This window comes from Theropithecus gelada, chromosome 5, assembly GCF_003255815.1.
Source record: "Theropithecus gelada isolate Dixy chromosome 5, Tgel_1.0, whole genome shotgun sequence".
NCBI lineage: Eukaryota > Metazoa > Chordata > Mammalia > Primates > Cercopithecidae > Theropithecus > Theropithecus gelada.
Window position 1 is genome coordinate 107,820,587 of NC_037672.1, and position 20,106 is coordinate 107,840,692.

Genomic DNA, 20,106 nt, shown 5'->3' on the forward strand with positions numbered 1-20,106 from the left:
TTTTTTTTTTTTTTTTTTTTTTTTTTTTTTTTTTTTTTTTTGAGACGTAGTCTCACGCTGTGTCACCCAGGCTGGAGTGCAGTGGCACGATCTCGGCTCACTGCAAGCTCCGCCTCCCAGGTTCAGGCCATTCTCCTGCCTCAGCCTCCGAGTAGCTGGGACTACAGGCGCCCGCCACCACGCCATGGTGAAACCCCGTCTCTACTAAAAATACAAAAAACACACTTTCTTTATCTATTCGTCAGTTGATGGACACTTAGGTTGCTTCCAAATCTTGGCTATTGTGAATAGTGCTGCAATATACATGGGAGTGCAGATATCTCTTTTATATATTGATTTGCTTTCTATTGGGCTTATACCTAGCAGTGAGATTGCTGCATTGTATGGTAGTTCTATTTTTAGATTTCTTTTGGAACTTTCAACCTGTTGTCCATGGTGACTGTATTACATTCCTACCAACAGTGTACGAGGGCTCCCTTTTCTCCACATCCTCACCAGCATTTGTTATTGCCCGTCTTCTGTTAAAAGCCATTTTTACTGGGGCGAAATGATATGTCATTTTAGTTTTGGTTTGCATTTCTCTGATGACCAGTGATGCTGAGCACCTTTTCATATGCCGATTTGCCATTTGTAAGTCTCCTTTTGAGACATGTCTATTCAAATCTTCTGCCCATTTTAAAATCAGATCATTAAATATTTTCCTATTGAGTTGCTTAAGATCCTTTTATATTCTGGTTACTAATCCTTTGTCAGATGGATAGCTTGCAGATAATTTTTTCTGTTCTCTGGGTTATTGCTTCACTGTGTTGTTTCCTTTGCTATGCAGAAGCTTTTTATCTTGATGTGATTCCATTTGTCTAGTTTTGCTTTGGTTGTCTGTGCTTGCTGAGTATTGAAAAATCTTTTCAGTATTGGCCCAGACCAATATCTTGGAGAGTTTCCCCAATGTTTTCATTTAATAGGTTCATAGTTTGAGGACTTAGATTTAAGTTTTTAATTTATTCTGATTTGATTTTTGTATGTGGTCAGAGATACGGGTGTAGTTTCATTCTTCTGGATATGGATATCCAGTTTTCCCAGCACCATTTATTGAAGAGACTGTCTTTTCCCCCATGGTTGATCTTGATATTTTTGTCAAAAATGAGTTCACTGTAGATGTATGAATTTACTTCTGGCTTCTCTAATCTGTCCCATTGGTCTATGGGTCTGTTTTCATGCCAGTACCATGCTGTGTTGGTTACTATAGCTCTGTAGTAAAATTAAAGTCAGATAATAAGATTCGTCCAGTTTTATTCTTTTTGCTCAAGATGGCCTTGGCTATTCTTGGTCTTTTATGGTTCCATATAAATTTTAGAATTATTTTTTATATTTCTGAAGAATGTCGTTGATATTTCTATAGGGACTGCATTGAATCTGTATATTGCTTTTGGTGGTATGGACATTTTTAATAATATTGATTCTTTCAGTCAGTGAACACGGAATATCTTTCCTTTTTTGTATCTTCTTCAATTTCTTTCATCAATGTTTTATAGTTTCCATTGTAGCAATCTTTTGCTTCTTTGGTTATTTCCTGGGTATTTTATTTTATTTGTAGCTATTGTAACTGGGATTACTCTCTTTTTTTTTTTTCAAACAAAGAATAATCTTTGTTTAGAAAAATCTGTTTAAGAAAATATTATTACCTAACCACTCACAAATATCTTGAAATTCTGTGGCAAATCCAAATAGATCCTGGTTTCTCCACCTTGGACAGACTCTGCTGTTCTAAATTCGTCTCCATTATAAATACTCTCCGGGGCCAACAATTCATCCTCTTGAGCTTCCCGGTCTTCTGACGACGTTAAATTTTCTGAGGAATGGTTAACAAAAGTCAGAAGAAAAGTCTGTATTTCAGTTGAAGGGGGAGTTCATGCAAATCCCATTTATTTTCCAGCTGGTGGAGCTGAGACTGGTGAAGCTGGGTAAGAGGCTGAGATGTGGAACTCATAGTACATATGCTATGGAAATCCTGCCATTGCCACCAGCTGAGCAGGACTAGAGACATCCTGCGCAACCTGTGCTCCGCCTCTTCCGTTCTCGGGAGCTGTCAGCTCAGGATTACGTTCTTGATTTCTTTTTTAGATTGTTCGCTGTTGGCATATAAAAAAGAAACTGATTTTTGTATGTGGATTTGTATCCTACAATTTTACTGAATTTGTTTTTCAGTTCTAACAGTTTTTTTTTTTTTTTGATGGAGTCTTTAGGTTTTTCCAAATATGAAATCATATCATCTGCAAATAAGGATAATTTGACTTCTTCCTTTCCAATTTGGATGTCCTTTGTTTCTTTCTCTTGTCTGATTGCTCTAGCTAGGACTTCCCCCTTTATCTAACTTTTTACTACATAAATAAAGGTTTCATTTTGACCTACTAAAGAAGCATACAGATATATTTTACTTACCTCAGACAGGGAAGTTACTCTTTCATTTTGTAATACGTATATAAAGCTCCTCCATGCCTTTTTATGGCTTGATAGCTTTTTTTTTTTTTTAGATGGCATCTTGCTCTATTGCCCAGGCTGGAGTACAGTGGTGCAATCTCAGCACACTGCAACCTCTGTCTCCCAGGTTCAAGTCATTCTCCTGCCTCAGCCTCCCCAGTAGCTGGGATTACAGTGCGTACTACCATGACAGGATAGCTTTTTTTTTTTTTTTTTTTTTTTTTTTGTATTTTTGTAGAGATGGGGCTTTGGCATGTTGGCCAGGCTGGTCTTGAACTCCTGACCTCAGGTGATCTGCCTGCCTTGGCCTCCCAAACTGCTGAGATTACAGGTGTGAGCCACTGTGCCACACCTGGCCAGGTCATGTCCTTTTAGTGCTAAATAATAGTTCATAATAAACTGGATGTACCAGTTTATTCATTCACCTACTGAAGGACATTGTGGTTACTTCCAAGTTTTGGTAATTATGAATAAAGTTGCTATAAATATCCGTGTGCAGGTTTTTGTGGAGACATAAGTTTTCAGCTCTTTTGGGTGAACACCAAACAGTGAGACTGCTGGATCATATGGTAAAGGCATGTTTAATTTTGTAAGAAACTGACAAATTGTCTTTCCAAAGTGGCTGAACCACTTTGCATTCCTACTGTCAATGAATGAGAGCTCCTGTTACTTTACACTCCCAGCAGCATTTGGTGTTGTCATTGCCAGATGTGGCAAAGCACAAGTTGCAAATCAAAGGTCAGTCTTTAGGACATCCAAGTTGCAAATCTTAGGGGTTTCATAGGATTGAAATTTCATAAGGCTGAAATCACACCTGGTGTGATACATGGTGTTCCAGATGAAGGGATGAGAGCCATGAAATTAATTGAGCTGCTTTCAGAATGCATCAAATATCAAAATAAAGAACTCCTGAGTTTTTTTTTTTTTTTTTTTTTTTTTTAAGTTAGGGTAGCTAGTCTTTGAAAAGGATCGGGTACTATTTGGCTTGATTTCCCCAAATCAGACCACAGGTCAGACTATTAAATTAGTTATGGAGTATATACCCCTGTTAAAAATGGGCACATTGAATTTGCTCCTAGGTAAATTGATCTATATTAATTTTCAGAAGGGTTAAAGAAAAAAAACCCATTCATACATACACAGAAAAATGATTAGAAGGATATATACCCAAATATTAAAGTAATTACCTTTAGGCGACAGGATTTTGAGTGATATTTCTTTTCTCTTTATTTTTTATCCATATTTATATAAGATTCTTTAATAGGCAGGGACTAATACATTTTATTTAACATACATGCCAAGTCCAGGTGTGGTGGCTCATGCCTGTAATCTCAGCATTTTGGGAGGACAAGGCAGGCAGATCATCTGAGGTCAGGAGTTCAAGATCACCCTGGTCAACCTGGAGAAACTCCGTCTCTACTAAAAATACAAAAATTAGGGCCAGGCACGGTGGCTCACACCTGTTATCCCAGCACTTTGGGAGGCCAAGACGGGCGGATCACGAGGTCAGGAGATCAAGACCATCGTGGCCAACATGGTGAAACCCCATCTCTACTAAAAGTACAAAAATTAGCTGAGTATGGTGGTGCATGCCTGTAATCCCAGCTACTCAGGAGGCTGAGGCAGGAAAATCACTTGAACCCAGGAGGCGGAGGTTGCAGTGAGCCAAGATCACGCCACTGCACTCCAGCCTGGGCGACAGAGCAAGACTCTGTCTCAAAAAAAAAAAAAAAAAAAAAAAATTAGCAAGGTGCACACCTATAGTCCCAACTACTCGGGGGACTGAGGCAAGAGAATTGCTTGAACCCAGGAAGCAGAGGCTGCAGTGGGCCAAGATCGTGCCATTGTGCTCCAGTCTGGGTGACAGAGTGAGACTCTGTCTCAAAAATAAATGAATAAAATAAAATAAAATACAATACTTGCCAGACCACTACATGTCTTTTAGAGTGGCAAAAATTCAAAACACTGACAATGTCCATTGCTGGTGAGAATGTAAACAGGAACTGTCATTGACAGTGGGAATGCAAAGTGGTATAGTCACTTTGGAAAGATGTAAATGTTTTGTTAGTTCCTTACAAAACTAAATATATCCTTACCATATAATCCAGCAATCTCTCTCCTTGATATTTACCCAAAGGAGCTGAGAATTTATGTCTCTACAAAACTCTGCACCTGGATATTTATAGCAGCTTTATTCATAATTACCCAAACTTGAAAGCAATCACAATGTCCTTCAGTGGATGAATGTGTAAACTGTGGTATATCCAGACAACGAAGTATTACTGAGCACTAAAAATAAATGAGCTATCCAGGCATGAAAAGGCAGAGAGAAACTCTAAATACGTGTTACCGGCTGGGGTCACACCTGTAATCCTAGCACTTTGGGAGGCCAAGGCACGAGGATCACTTAAACCCAGTTGTTTGAGACCAGCCTGGGCAACATAGTGAGACCACGTCTCTATTTTAAAAAAAAGAAAATAAAAACATATAAACACATGTTACTAAATGAAAGAAGACAATCTGAAAAGGGTATGTACTATATGATTTCAGCTATGTGATATTCTGGTAAAGGTAAACTGTGGTGAAAGTTGGCTGGGCGCAGTGTCTCACCCCTGTAATCCCAGGACTTTAGGAGGCCTGTCTCACCCCTGTAATCCCAGGACTTTAGGCAGGCAGATCACTTGAGGTCAGGAATTCAAGACCAACCTGGCCAACATGGCAAAACCCCATCTCTACTAAAAATACAAAAATTATCTGGGCATGGTGGGTAATCCCAGCTACTCGGGAGGCTGAGGGATGAGAATCGCTTGAACTTGGGAGGCGGAGGTTGCAGTGAGCCAAGCCACTGCACCCCGGCCTGAGTGATGGAGTAAGACTCTGCCTAAAAAAGAAAAAAAAAAAAAAAAAAAAAAGGCACCAAACCAAAAACAAAACTGTGGTGAAAGTGAAAAGATCAATGGTTGTCAGGGGTTGGGGGAAGGAAGTGATGACTAATAGGCAGAGCACAGAAGATTTTTAGGGCAGTAAAACTATTCTGTATGATATTATAATAGTGGATACATGTCATTCTGCCTTTGTCAAAACTCATAGGATGCATAACACCAGGAGTGAACCCTAATGTAGACTCTGAAATGTAAAAACATGCTGGATACATATGTATGTTATCTATCTATCATCTCTCTAGATATATAAATATATATTGAAATAGCCATATCTACTGTCACTCTCCTCAATGCCTTTCCCTTTAGAGACAGAATGAGGAAAAGAAATAAGATCAATCTTGCTTTCCCGAGATATTGTGGCAAATTTCTTTATACCCGCCCCATTCAGCCACCTGTGGGTCTCACTGGGACTATTTATGTACCTCCAATTCTCCATAGGGCCTGGTAATGGAGGCCTTGGGCCCCACTGTCCACTGTCCTACGCACTCACAAAAGTACACTGGGTTATTCACAAGTCTGGCTGTGTGTTTGGTTTTTTTTTGTAGGGGGAGGTGGTAGGGTGGGGTGTGGAGGGACGGAGTTTCGCAATGGCATGATGTCTGCTCACTGCAATCTCCGCCTCCTGGGTTCAAGTGATTCTCCTGCCTCAGCCTCCCCAGTAGCTAGGATTACAGGTGCCCGCCACCATGTCAGGCTAATTTTTGTATTTTTAGTAGAGATGGGGTTTCACCATGTTGGCCAGGCTGGTCTCAAACTTCTGACCTCAGGTGATCTGCCTGCCTTGGCCTCCCAACTTGCTGGGATTACAGACGTGAGCCAATGCACCCGGCCAGTTTGGCTGATTTTTAGAGCCGTGCTCAGCACTGATGTAGGGTCATGGAAGGGACTGCACTCAGGGAACGCTCACCGACTGGCACTGGGGGAAGAGCCAACCTTATCTGTTTACTCTATACGTATTAAGTATATCCAGGAAATTCAAAGACAGCAGACAAGGCTAAAAGAGAATGTCCACAAGAGGAACAAAAATTAGGCACTTTAAGACTAACTTAAAAAAAAAAAAGACTCCTAAAATTTACAGCTGGAATTTTAAAATATTTGCAACAATTTTTTTTTTTTTTTGGAAACAAANAAAAAAAAAAAAAAAAAAAAAAAGAGAGAAAGAGGAAGGAGGAAGAAGAAGAGAGGAGGAGAGGAGAGGGGAGGGGAGGGGAGGAGAGACAGAGAGAAAAAGAACACAACAAGGAGGATATTTTCTTTCATGGACCAAAGAGGATGGCCTTGTAGGTGAGCCTGAGGCCAGAGAGCCTGAGGCAGAGGGCAATGATGAGTTGGATAACAGAGAGGAGCCATTGTGGAACTACCAGTCTGAGCCATAGAATATATAGATAAAGAATATGATCTAAACCTGAGGTCAAGGACTTTTCGGTGCTTTAGAGCGGCACGTGTTCATGCCTGCTATGGACTAACTGTGAGATTGTTCCTATTGGATTTTTACACTTTCTTTCTTTCACAAATATACTGAGGCAAGTAATAGACCTATGCTCACAATATAGTACATGTCTAATAGGGGGAAACATTCACTTCATCCTGTGGGTTTGAGGATGGGAAGAAAAAGATCATGGGCATCTAAAATCAAGCATAAGAAATGGCAAGAGGGAGTCTAGGGAGGTAGGAAGAGGCCTGGTAATACAAGGTCTCACATGCCGTGCTCAGGAACTCACACTGTTTTCTATAGGTGATAGGGAGATACTCAAGAGTTAAAGAGAGAAGTAGCAGGGTCAGAGTTTCGTTTTAGGTACTCAGCTGGGGGGAAGCATGTGGGAAAGTGGACGGGAGTCTGGTGGCTAATGCAACAGTCCAGATGAGAAATAAGGCCTGTGGCTGGGTGTGGTGGCTCACACCTGTAATCCTAGCAATTTGGGAGACCAAGGTGGGTGGATCACTCGTGGCCAGGAGTTCAATACCAGCCTGGCCAACATGATGAAACCCATCTGTACCAAAAAAAAAAAAAAAAAAAAAAAGTAGCTGGGCATGGTGCTCCCTTGTAGTCCCAGCTATAGGGGTTGCTGAGGAAGGGGGGTCGCTTGATCCCAGGAGACGGAGGTTGTTGTGCTCCGAGATCACACCACTGCACTCCAGCCTAGGAGACAGAGTCTTGCTCTGTCTCAAAAAAAAAAAAAAAGAAAAAAAGAAATAAGGGCCTGAACTGGGGGAAGTATACTAGGTTTACAAAAGAGGAGGAGAATAATAGAAATAATTATGGGGTAAAATTACAGACCTTTATGATAAAATTATTTTAATTTTACTAATAGGGAATTAATTATATTATAATTATAGCATCAGTGAATAGAGAAGAGGGAATTGTTTATTTATTTATTTATTTATTTTTTTGAGACGGAGTCTCGCTCTGTCGCCGGGGCTGGAGTGCAGTGGCCGGATCTCAGCTCACTGCAAGCTCCGCCTCCCGGGTTTACGCCATTCTCCTGCCTCATCCTCCCGAGTAGCTGGGACTACAGGCGCCCGCCAACTCACCCGGCTAGTTTTTTGTATTTTTTTTTTAGTAGAGACGGGGTTTCACCGTGTTAGCCAGGATGGTCTCGATCTCCTGACCTCGTGATCCACCAGTCTCGGCCTCCCAAAGTGCTGGGATTACAGGCTTGAGCCACCGCGCTCAGCCGAGGGAATTGTTTAAAATGGCCCCGGCTTATTGGGTAAAGGAAGTTGTCATTTACTGAGACAAGACAGAAAGACTAGCTGTGCTCACCAGGATAAGGAGGTGGGAGGGCAGTGGAGGGAGTGAGTAGAGATGATGTATTCAGTTTTGGACTTGTTGAATTGAATGTATTAAATAGTCACATAGAAATGTCCATCAGGAAGTTGGGGATGAGTCTAAAACTTAGAGAAGAGGTCAGAATTGTAAATAAGAATTAGAAGTCATTTGCACTATGGGTGCTGGTTGAAATGAGTATGGATAAGATCAGGTAGGGAGATTATGTTTAGCAAGAAGCATTATATAGACTGAGGAATAAAACCTGGGATAAGATTATTCCAACTATGTTTTAAGACTGACTAGAGGATAATGAAGTCAATATAGTGACTCTGGAGAGCGGTCATTTTTCTTTTTTACTTTAAACACTTTTTTTGAGGTATAGTTCATATATATAGTAAAATGCAGCCATTTTAAGTGTTGAATGCAGTGAGTTGCAAGACTTGTATAAACCTGTGTAACTATCACCCAAACAAGTTATAGTACATGGCCATTGTACCCACCCTGAGTGATCTGCCGCCCCTTTCTAGCCAATCCTCCCACAAAAGGAAGCCATGTTCTGATTTGCATCACCATAGATTGATTTGGCCTGTGCTATAATTTCATACCAATGGAATACAGTTTGTCCTCCCTCATTTCTGGCTTTTTTTGCTCAACATAAAGTTTTGAGATTTGTTTTCCTTGCTCTCATGTCTCAGCAGTCTTTTATATTGCTGAATAGTAATCTTTGACTTAACACACCACAAAATGTTTTGTCGTTTGAGTTTGGAAGTCTGGCACATTTTTCATTATATTTATTCCAATGTGTTTCAGGTTTTTTGATGCATATGGCAATTATCTTTTTAAAAATTTTGTTCTCTAGTTGCTATTGCTGCTATGCAGAAATAGGATAGATTTTAGAGGAAACAGTTTTGTGAGATATAATTCATATTCCATACAATTGACTAATTTAAAGTGTATAATTCAATGATCTTCAGTATATTTACAGAGTTGTGCAACCATCCCCACAATTGATTCTAGAATATTTTCATTGCCTCAAAAAGAAAGCCTGGTCAGGGCATGGTGGCTCACGTCTGTAATCCCAGCACTTTGGGAGGCCAAGGCAGTCAGATCACTTGAGGCCAGGAGTTGGAGACCATCCTGGCCAACATGGTGAAACCCTATCTCTACTAAAAATACAAAAATTAGCTGGGCATGGTGGCGGGCACCTGTAATCCCAGCTACTCGGCAGGCTGAGGCAGGAGAATCACTTGAATCCAGGAGGCGGAGGTTGCAGTGAGCTGAGATCGTGCCATTGCACTCCAGCCTGGGTGACAAGAGTGAAACTGCACTCTCAAAAAAGAAAGAAAGAAAGAAAGAAAGAAAGAAAGAAAGAAAGAAAGAAAGAAAGAAAGAAAACGTGTACACATCATTAGCTCTTACCTCCCCATCTCCTCCTTGCCTCCAGCCCTAAGAAACTGTGAATCTACTTTCTTTCTGCCTATTTTGGACATCTCATGGAAGTGGAACTGTATGCCAGGTAGTCTTTTGTGACTGGTTTCCTTTACTTAGCATAATGTTGCAATATGTGTCAGTACTTCATTACTTTTTATAGCCAAATATTCTATTGTACATATACATCACACTTTGTTTATCCATTTATTAGTTGATAGACACCTCGGGTTGTGTCTACATTTTGACTATTATGAAGAGTGTTACTGTAAACATTGGTGTACAAGATTTGGGATGGACGTATGCCTTCATTTCTCATGGGAACATACCTAGGTATACATAAGGATTCTCATGAGTGTACATCTAGAAGTGCTGGGTCAAATTGTAACTCTATAAACTTTTGGAAGAACTGCTGGACTCTTTTTTTAAAGTGGTTGCAGTTTTATATTTCTATTTTATACTTCTACTAGTAGTTTATGAATATTCCAACTTCTCTACATCCTTAGCAACACTTGTTATTTATTTTTTGTAGAGCAGAGTCTCACTATGTTGCCTAAGTTGTTCTCCAACTCCTAGCCTCAAGTGATCCTCCTACCTCAGCGTCCCAAAGTGTTGGGATTACAGGCATGAACGAGTGCACCCAGCCAACACTTGTTATTTATTTATTTTTGGGACAGGTAGATTTCACAGATGCCAAACTTGAGTGAGATCTGCAGAGGCTTCTTGATGAGCATTTGAAAACCACTTTCACTGCTTTTGTGGCAGGAAAGTAGGATCTGGAGGCAGGGAATATAAGACAGGTTCACACTTCAGCTATGACAGGAAATATTCTCCTCGTAGGGTGTACGCCCAGTAAAAGACTGTACCTTTACTTCATCCTCTCAAATTACATAGGGTGTACACTAAGTAACCAGTGGAATCCTCTAGAGGGTATTAAAACTCCCCAAAATTCTGTAACAGGGCCCTTGAGCCCCTATGCTCTGGCCTGCTCCCACACACCATGAAGTGTACTTTCTTTTTTTTTTTTTTTCAGACACAGTCTCGCTCTGTCACACAGGCTGGAGTGCAATGGCGTGATCTTGGCTCATTGCAACCTCCGCCACTCAGGTTCAAGTGATTCTCCTGCTGCAACCTCCTGGGTAGCAGGGATTACAGGCATGTGCCACTACGCCAGGCTAATTTTTGTATTTTTTAGTAGAGACAGGGTTTCACCATGGAGGTCAGGCTGGTCTTGAACTCCTGACCTTGTGATCCGCCTGCCTCGGCCTCCCAAAGTGCTGGGATTACAGGCATGAGCCGCGGCGTCCGGCCTGTACTTTCATTTTCAATAAGTCTCTTTCTTCTTTCCTTGCTTTGTGCATTTTGTCCAGTTCTTTGTTCAAGACACCAAGAACCTGGACACTCTCCACTGGTGACACTTTGAAGTGAATTCGCTGATGGAAACGTTTTCGACTTTAAAATTCCGCGTTTTGCCATGAACTTTAGATGGATAACCTGTTTCCTTAGAGCTTCAGGTTGTGGTCATGAGAGTTGGTTTCACCTTTCCTGACCTTTGGTAGTGAATTCCCTGAACGTGGCTCCCTCAGCACTTCTACATTTCCATTACATCCTAATTCTTACATTAAACCCTTTATTTCTGGAATTCTTGGAGTGGATTTGCTTTCTTAACCAAATAGACCGAAAAGGATTCAGTTCCCAGAGCAGATGTTTGGTGGTGGTTGTTCAGCCGAGAGAGCCTAAATACTAAGAAGAAAGTTGGAGGTATTAGAAATAAGAATGGGAGGACGTTGAGGTCCTGGAGAAGAAAATACAGGTAAAGTCAAGAGGATTGTTGAAGGGGCTATCCTTGAGCAGGAGGAGGGAAGGAAATAACCTTCAGATGAGAAAGAAGCTCAGAATGGATGTTGTGTTACTTTGGCTCCTTTGGGGAGCAGACATCAGGGCGAAATTAAATGTCCTAGATATTCATTAGGGAAAATGCTTATTAGAGAAAATAGGAAGGAAGGGAGAGGAGGCTGGAGAACTTTGATTTGGGTATGACTCCTGTGAAGGAGAGATGGGGAAAGAAAGTTTGAATAGAAGGTGTCTTGGAAGCAGTACAGTTCTCAGAAAGTTTTGACAAGGGAAGCCCTTCGGTCAAAGTCAGAGCAATCCTGCTTTCTTATCTCTGCCATTTCCGTCATGGGCTGCCACGTGGGAATCACCGCCACACCTCAAACTCTGTGGTAGATTTGGAGTACAGCAGTTGAGACCATCAGCCAGTTATGCTCCCTGCAGTCAGGAAGCCAAGAGGCACATTTTCATGTTCACTACAGGTGGAAATATCAATGTTGGTGTAGGTTTTGGAGTGAGGAACAAGAGGTTGAGGTGGTCTATGCCTCAGTTTTTTCATTTATGAAATGAGGTAACTGGAATAATAATCTGAAAAGTTTCTTACACTTCTAAATCCTAGTATTTCCAAGTAAGTCTTTCTAAATTTTTTTTGAGATGGAGTTTCACTCTTTTTGCCCAGGCTGGAGCGCAGTGGTGTGATCTCGGCTCACTGCAACCTCTGCCTCCCGGGTTCAAGCGAGTCTCCTACCTCAGCCTCCCAAATAGCTGGGAGTACAGGTGCCTGCCACCATGCCCAGCTAATTTTTTGTATTTTTAGTAGAGACGGGGTTTCACCACGTTGGCCAGGATGGTCTTGATCTCTTGACCTTGTGATCCGCTCGCCTCAGCCTCCCAAAGTGCTGGGATTACAGGTGTGAGCCACCATGCCTAGCCTAGTCTTTTTTGTTTTGCTTTGTTTTTTGTTTTGTTTTGTTTTGTTTTTAATAAAGAAAGTAAACCAAAGTAATTAATCTATGGTTTAAATGATATCAAATACATAGACAAGCCTATAATGTTAATAATGTTACTAACAATAATGATGGTGATAATAATGATGTCTAACTTGTCCCGAGTGCTTTCTAAGCAGTTTTTATGAAATTACTCAATCTAGGCCCTACTCTTTTCACATCTGATTTTGCTTTCTAGGGCAATTTCTTTTAGCCATTTCTATTTTGAGTTCTCCTAAGGGTGACTTCCATATCCTTAAAACAATATGTTTAGATTGCTATTTCTTGGTTTATCAACTTTGTCTATTATTATATGATAGGTGATCACTTTTGAAAGCTGATGGTTCCAAGCATTAGGTGCTATAAAAAGGTAGCTTACACTGAAGGAATATGGTTGAAAAGGATTTGGTGTGTGCAAATAAGAAATATGTAGTAGATTTAGGGCTATAGATGAATACATATCAAATACATCTAAAACAGTCACATGCAGACATAGCCAAATACAATGAGCTAATCCTATTAGGTAAGATGCACCAAAGTATAGATTTTCCTTATTGCCTTGAGGAAATAAAAGATTGCACAGAGCTGCCATTCCAAACCTTAGCCATGATATGCTATAAAGGGTCTGGGATTAATTAAATACAGGATTGATGTGTGCCATGTGTTACAAGGGGCACACATTGAGCATTTGTAAAATAATGAGTGTTTCTTTGTAAATTAGTTTTAACTATGTGTTCATATTTAACCTAATTCCTGAGTAATACATTTATAAAAGTGTTCATTTATTTTTTGAATTATAAATATTAAGAGTTACTCATGATATAATTTGTGTATATATGGAACTATTTTGTTTTTTCTTTCTAATAAAGGTAAAGGATTCATTAAAAAACAAAAAAATCAAAGAAAATGTGAAATAATTATTTAAAATTTTAAATTATTTATATTTAAACTTCTCTCACACAATAGAAAATGGTATAAATAATTTTCCTCCACTGGAAGTACAGCTTCTAAAAGAGAGGAGAAAAACCTTTCTATATATTTCTAGTCAAATTCCTGGCAGTCGAAGCATAATTTTGGTCATTTAATTTTTTTTAGTTTTGTTCTTTTTTAAGTTTATTAAGAAAGTGAAGGAATAAAAGAATGGCTATTCTATAGGCAGAGCAGCCTGGTCATTTAAAAACTGTAATTTAAACTGATTTATGCAGGGAACAGTTTGAACAATTATGCTGGCCATTTAAAGTAGGCTCTGTCAACACTGAACTGAATTATTTCAATAGATTATTTTATCTCTGTGTGACTTTCTTTGGGCAGCTAGCCAAATTGGAGGGGATAAGATGGGTTCAACATTTACATTGAAATTATTCCAATTAGGACTTTGGCAGCAGAACTACAATCTCTCCAGCCATGGGTGAAGTGTTTCAGAGATATTTGCATGTGGTCAAGGCATGCACATGGAATGCCTTTGGCAATGGGTAGAGGCCATCCAGAGCATGATAAATTGGCCAGTGATCTTTATTCACTCCGGGTTCATGGACTAAAAATACCTTTGTCACCTAGAGGATTTTACCATGTTCACTGGAGAACTGATGATACCAAAGTTATATTATGCCCTTTTCCATTTATGCCAATGCCATGCTTTTATCCATATTGATGTAAAGGACTCTGGATTGTTAATCCTTAGAATAGCAAAAAAAGTCTTAGATCCTGATTTCTGGCGAATACATTCACTACTCTTTGTAGTGGCTTAGAGCTCCTGATTTTACGTGAACATAACTGAATTTTATTTGATTTAATATATAATAACGGTACATTATGAAGATCTTGTCAACAACAGATACTGCTACTGGAATAACTCCTGAATAGGTAACACAATTGTGGGCAAATTATAATGTTTGTTAACAGTTCATTGTTTTTTTCTTGTTCCAAGTTGGTGTTTTTCAAAAAGTTTTCTTAAGACTAATAAAGGAGAGTATATTTCAAACTTAACACTATTCCATATGACAGCCACTAGCCACATGTAACTGTTAAGCATTGAAATGTAGCTGGTTTGGATTGAGATGTTCCTTAAGTGTAAAATACACCCTGGATTTTAATTTAAAAGTGTAATATGTTTTATTTTTTATTGATTACATACCAAATTGGTAACATTTTAGCTATATTAAATATTATACACAAGTTAATTTTTTTTTTTTTTTTGAGGCAAGATTTCACCTGTTGCCCAGGTTGGGGGGCAGTGGTGTAATCACAGCTCACTAGCCTCCATCTCCTAGGTCCTGGTGATTCTCCCACTTCAGCCTCCTGGGTAACTGGGACTACAGGTGCACATCACCACACCTGGCTAAGTTTTTGTATTTTTTTTTTTTTACAGACAGCGTTTCATCATGTTGCCCAGGCTGGTCTCAAACGCCTGGGTTTGAGCAACCTATCCGCCTCGGCTTACAAATTAATTTTAACCCTTTTTTACTTTAACTTGAGGTGTACGTTTTACTTTAACTTTAGAGATATTTAGGTGAGGGAAATGTGCTCATGAAAGAAAGAATATCTTTTTCCATTTTGCAAGCTCTTCTGTGTTTTGGATGTTGGCATGTTGTATTTAGTCTCCTCTCCTTATGCTGGAGTCACTGACATACTATTCTGGAGTGGGGCAGGTGGAGAAAAATTTTAGAACTAGACTGGGGAGGAAAATATAGACTTCATTTAAAATCATATTTTATTGTGAGAGACAAGAAACTATATAATAGCTAATCATTTCACTAGTATTATTGCTCTGAGTAGTGTATTACTACACTACCAATTTCAAAGCCTTTTCTATTTAATTTCTGAGATTCTATTCCTAGAAGACTAACTTGCAGACTAGCATTCTGAAAATGTGCAAGGAATTGTATGAATAATTGTTCGGTTGAATAGGAGAAAGGGTTATATATAATCATGTTTATGTAGTATGTTCTAAGTTAAACATGTTCATCTGTAGCAGGCCATTGGTAGCTAGCGACCTTAGACTGTTTACACTTTCAGTTTTGACCAGAATCATCCAACATCTGGCATCTTTGTAAAACTAGACAGAGTTATAATTTGCAGCAGTAATAGAACTGATGACTTATTAGCTCAGTAAAATTTTCATTTGGATTTAAAGGGGGGAGAATGTCTGAATATCACAAAAAGGACATTTATAACCATCAAACCCCTTACAATCTAATGAAGAAGTGGTGTTTCTGGCACAACCATGACTTGTAAACAATTCAAAATATGTAGTTGAAATGTCAAGACTAGTTATGGTAAAGAAAGGCTTTGACAGAGGAATTGTTTTTGGATAATTTCTTGCTTATATAGTAAATTAATTTTGAATTCAATATTATAAAATAGTAAAACTGTTTACTCCAAATAACTTACTTTAAACCTTGTCATCTTTACTTTATGCAGAGAATAATACCATATAATGCCATTTATATTACATTTTTTATTCATTTCTTCAGTATTTATCTACCACAAAATATCACATGTACCCCATAAATATGTGCACCTATTACGTATCAATAAAAAATTTACATATTATGTGCCCATAACTTAATACTGTTCTGTGTTAAAAATTCAGAACAGCAGAAGACATGTTCCCTGATGTCACATTGCTGTGAATCTGGTGGAGGAAATAGCCGGATACGTTGAGAAGTCAAATCCAATTAGGGAACGGGTGAAAGAGGGAGCTGAGCCAAGCGTAGTGGCCACAGAGAAGAGCAAGTAGCCTGCCTGATGTGCAGGAGGGAGGGGCTTCACAGAAGAGGAGCCATTCGAAGCAGGTCTGGAAGGATGAGTAGGAGCTGATGATTCTTGCCAGGAGAGGAGTATATCAAAGCAAGGAGACATGAAAGAACTTAGCGTTGTGGGGAAAGGAGGGATGAGAGAGTGGCGAGTTTAGACTTTGTATTTCACAGATGAATTTAGGAGCTATCAACAATTTTGTAAAAGACAGAAAACTTCATTTTCCTAAAAAAAAAAAAAAAAAAAAATCTGACTGGGTGCAGTGGTTCATACCTGTAGTGCCAGCACTTTGGAAGGCTGAAGCAGGAGGATCGCCTGAGGCCAGGAGTTCAAGACCAGCTTAGGCAACAAAGGGAGACCCACTCACGACAAAATATTTAAAAAGTAGCTTGGTGTGGTGGTGTGCACCTGTAGTCCCAGGTACTAGGGAGGCTGAAGTGGGAGGATCACTTGAGCCCAGGAGTTCGAGGCTGGGAGACTGAGGTGAGCGGATCACCTAAGGTCAGGAGTCCGAGACCAGCCTGGCCAACATGGCGAAACCCCATCTCTACTAAAAATACAAAAATTAGCCAGATGTGGTGGTGCGTGCCTTTAGTCCCAGCTACTCAGGAGGTTGAGGAAGGAGAATCCCTTGAACCCGGGAGGCGGAGGTTGCAGTGAGCCGAGATTGCACCACTGCACTCCAGCCTGGGCGATAGCACAAGACTCCGTTTCAAAAACAAACAAACAAACGAACAAGATTTCTAATTAGATGCTATAGGTGGGCCTGTATTTGTGAATAGAGAATTTCATTTCCTTCTATGATGTACATTATAGATTAAGAACACATATAAAACGGAAGGAAAATCCCTGTGTATCAGGAGGAAAATAATTTCATAGAGAGCACACCATGCTGAAGCTGAGCTTCCTGTTGCCAAGTAGCAAAGAAATGGTTACAAAGAAAAGGACTGTGGTCAGATGGCTTATACAAGTGGCAACCAGCCATCATCTGTTTTCATTTATGTTTACATAGTAGTGAAGACCATAGAGTTTGGTGCCAATCAAGCCTGGGTTAATGTGTTCTGGTTTAGCCATTCACTAATTGTGAACACTTGGGAAAATCAATCAATTTCTTGAAACTGTTGTTTCCTTAAATGAAAAATGAAAATATTAATAATACTTCATAGGGTTGTTGTGAAGATTAAATGAAATGATTTCAGTATGACTCTTAGTACAGAACTTGGGACATAGAATGTGTTTAATAAGTGGTAGATATTACTATTAATTTGCTTTGTCAAGTTATTTTTAAAATCTTCACATTAGTTATTGATCATCTGGCACTATATATAGGACTTTTCCTCTTCGAGGCTAGAAGGCAATCATAAAAGGGGAGGAATTGTGGAGAGCTGGCTTCAGATCTAATAGAAATGACCACCTATATCATTGGCTTTCTCTGATTTTCACTTTATCTACAAAGTGTTCGATTAAATAATCTCTAGCTTGAATTCTGGATTGTATTAGTTAGAATTAGTGTGGCTATTATCAAAACAGAAAAATAAACAACACAAAAGTTCATTTCTCTCTCAACAAAAAATCTTAGGGCATTGCCATTAAGGATGGTATGTCAGGTTTGTTCTGCAGAAACCTCCAAGAACTAAATGTCTTTCAGGGATCCCCAAGGAATAGCCCCATTCTCTTCATTCAAGACAGTGGCTGGAGTGCCAGAGCTCCAGCCAGATGTGACATCTACACACTAGGCATCAGGGACAGAGTATAATGGTCAAGTGGGCTCACTGACAAAGAATAATGGTCAGTGGGCTCACTGGCCATCTCATGAGGAAGGTGCCCCATGATATTTCTATGCGTTGGCCAGAATTACTCATAATACTGCTCCTGGCTCCAGGGGCAGCTGGAGAAATTTAGTCTTTATCCTGGAGAGTCATGTATTAGCAAAAACATATTAGCATTGTTAAAGAAAAACTTCAGCCCAATTTAGTGTAAAGGAGTTTAATTGAGCAATGAAAGATTCACAAATTGGGCAGTCCCCAGAATCACAGCAGATTCAGGGAGACTCCAGAACAAATTTGTAGACAAAACAAAAGGGAAGTGACCTACAGAAATCAGAAGTGAGGTACAGAAACAACTGGATTGGTTACAGCTCCACACTTGGCTTATTTGCACACAGTTTGAACACTTATCAGTGCATGAGTAGTTGAAGTATGGCTCTGGGATTGGCCAAGACTTAGCTGTTGTCACAGGCTCATACTCCCAAGTTAGGTTTTCAATCTTGTCTACCTACTAAGTTAGGTTGCGGTTTATCCACAAGAACTCAAATATAGAAGAGTGGAGTCCTTCTCAGGCCACATTTAGTTTGCTTTGACACCATGGAAAAAGTAGAGAAGAGTTATTGGGAGATAATTAACACTTTCTGTCACATAAAATATAGGACCAGTTATTGATTCTGCTTTCAACAGGCCATGATGTAGTCACTGAACTCTGCATTGCTTTGGTACCTTTGGGCTGAACAGATCGGCTGTTCCTATGCAGTTGAGAAGTTTCACTATTGCATAACGAATAAGGATCCTAAGTGGAAATCACTTCAGATTTAGTGCCAACATCCTTTTGATCCAGACATTTTTGTTTGAGAAACTTATTGAGCTCCTGTCCTCATTTTCCGCCCACCTAAAGCTGCTTCTCTACAGTGGTTCTCATCTTGGTTAAAGACAATTCCACTCTTCTAGTTGCTCAGCCCAGAAACCTTGGCATCAGCCTTGCATCCATCTCTCTTTTACCGCATCCAATTCACCAGCAAATCCTTCTCACTCCCTTCATTGCTATCACCTTGTCTCTGACCTGTGTGGTGGCAAAAGTCACCTAAGTCCTTTCTCTGTTTTTACCTTTTCCCCCTTTTCTATCAATTCCCAGCATAGCTGCCAGAGTGATTCTGTAAATATGTAAGTCAAAAGGCTTATCTTTTAAGAAACACAATGAAGTATTTACAAGTAAAATTGTATGGTGCTTGGGATTTATTCTAAAACGCTAGAGCAAAAAACACTGGTGTGGAAAGAGATAAGAAAAATTGGCAAAATATTGATGAATGTTGAAGGCAAGTTACGTATGCATAGGGCTTTATTGTTCCATCCTTTATAGTTCAAAGTTAAAAATGTCCATAATAAAAAGATTTTTTAAAATGTCAGTCACTTTTAAAACGCATGCATATAGTCCTTTCTCTTCTCCATTCATTTATTGCTCATATAACATGTATTTCCTGAGTACCTACTATATAAATATGAACAAAACAATTCTTACCTCCTGTCCTCATAGAGCTTATACCTTCAAGTCTTTGCTAATATTTCACCTTCTCAGAGAGGACTTCCCTAGACACAGTTTTTTTAAAAAATTGAGATAAAATTCACGTAACATAAAATTATTTTAAGGCTGGGCATGGTGGCTCACACCTGTAATCCTAGCACTTTAGGAGGCAGAGGTGGGTGGATCTCTTGAGCTCAGGAGTTCAAGACCAGCCTAGGCAACATACTGAGACCCTGTCTTTACAAAAAAATACAAAAATTAGCCTGGTGTGGTTAATTTTTGGTGGCGTGTGTGTGCCTGTAGTCCCAGCTACTTGGGAGGCTGAGGTGGGAGGATCACCTGAGCCCAGGAAGTGGAAGTTGCAGTGAGCTGAGATTGCACCACTGTACGCCAGCCTGGGTGACAGAGCCAGACCCTGTCTCAAAAAAACAATATTTTAAAGTGTACAGCTTAGTGGTATGTAGGACATTGACAATGTTATACAACCATCACTTCTAACTAGTTCTAAAACGTTTTTTTATCACCCCCAAAGAAAACACTCTGTCCCCATTAAGGCAGTTGCTTACTCCATTTTAAATCATAACTGCCACACTCTGTATCCTCCTTCCCTGCTTTAATTATT

The 20,106-nt window shown here is 39.6% G+C and overlaps 1 pseudogene; it reads right to left on the reverse strand.

Moving 5' to 3' along the window:
- The window catches only part of LOC112624357, a 30,804-nt pseudogene extending 11,310 nt beyond the window's left edge, over nucleotides 1–19,494 (reverse strand).
- Between the last annotated feature and the right edge of the window lie 612 nt (nucleotides 19,495–20,106).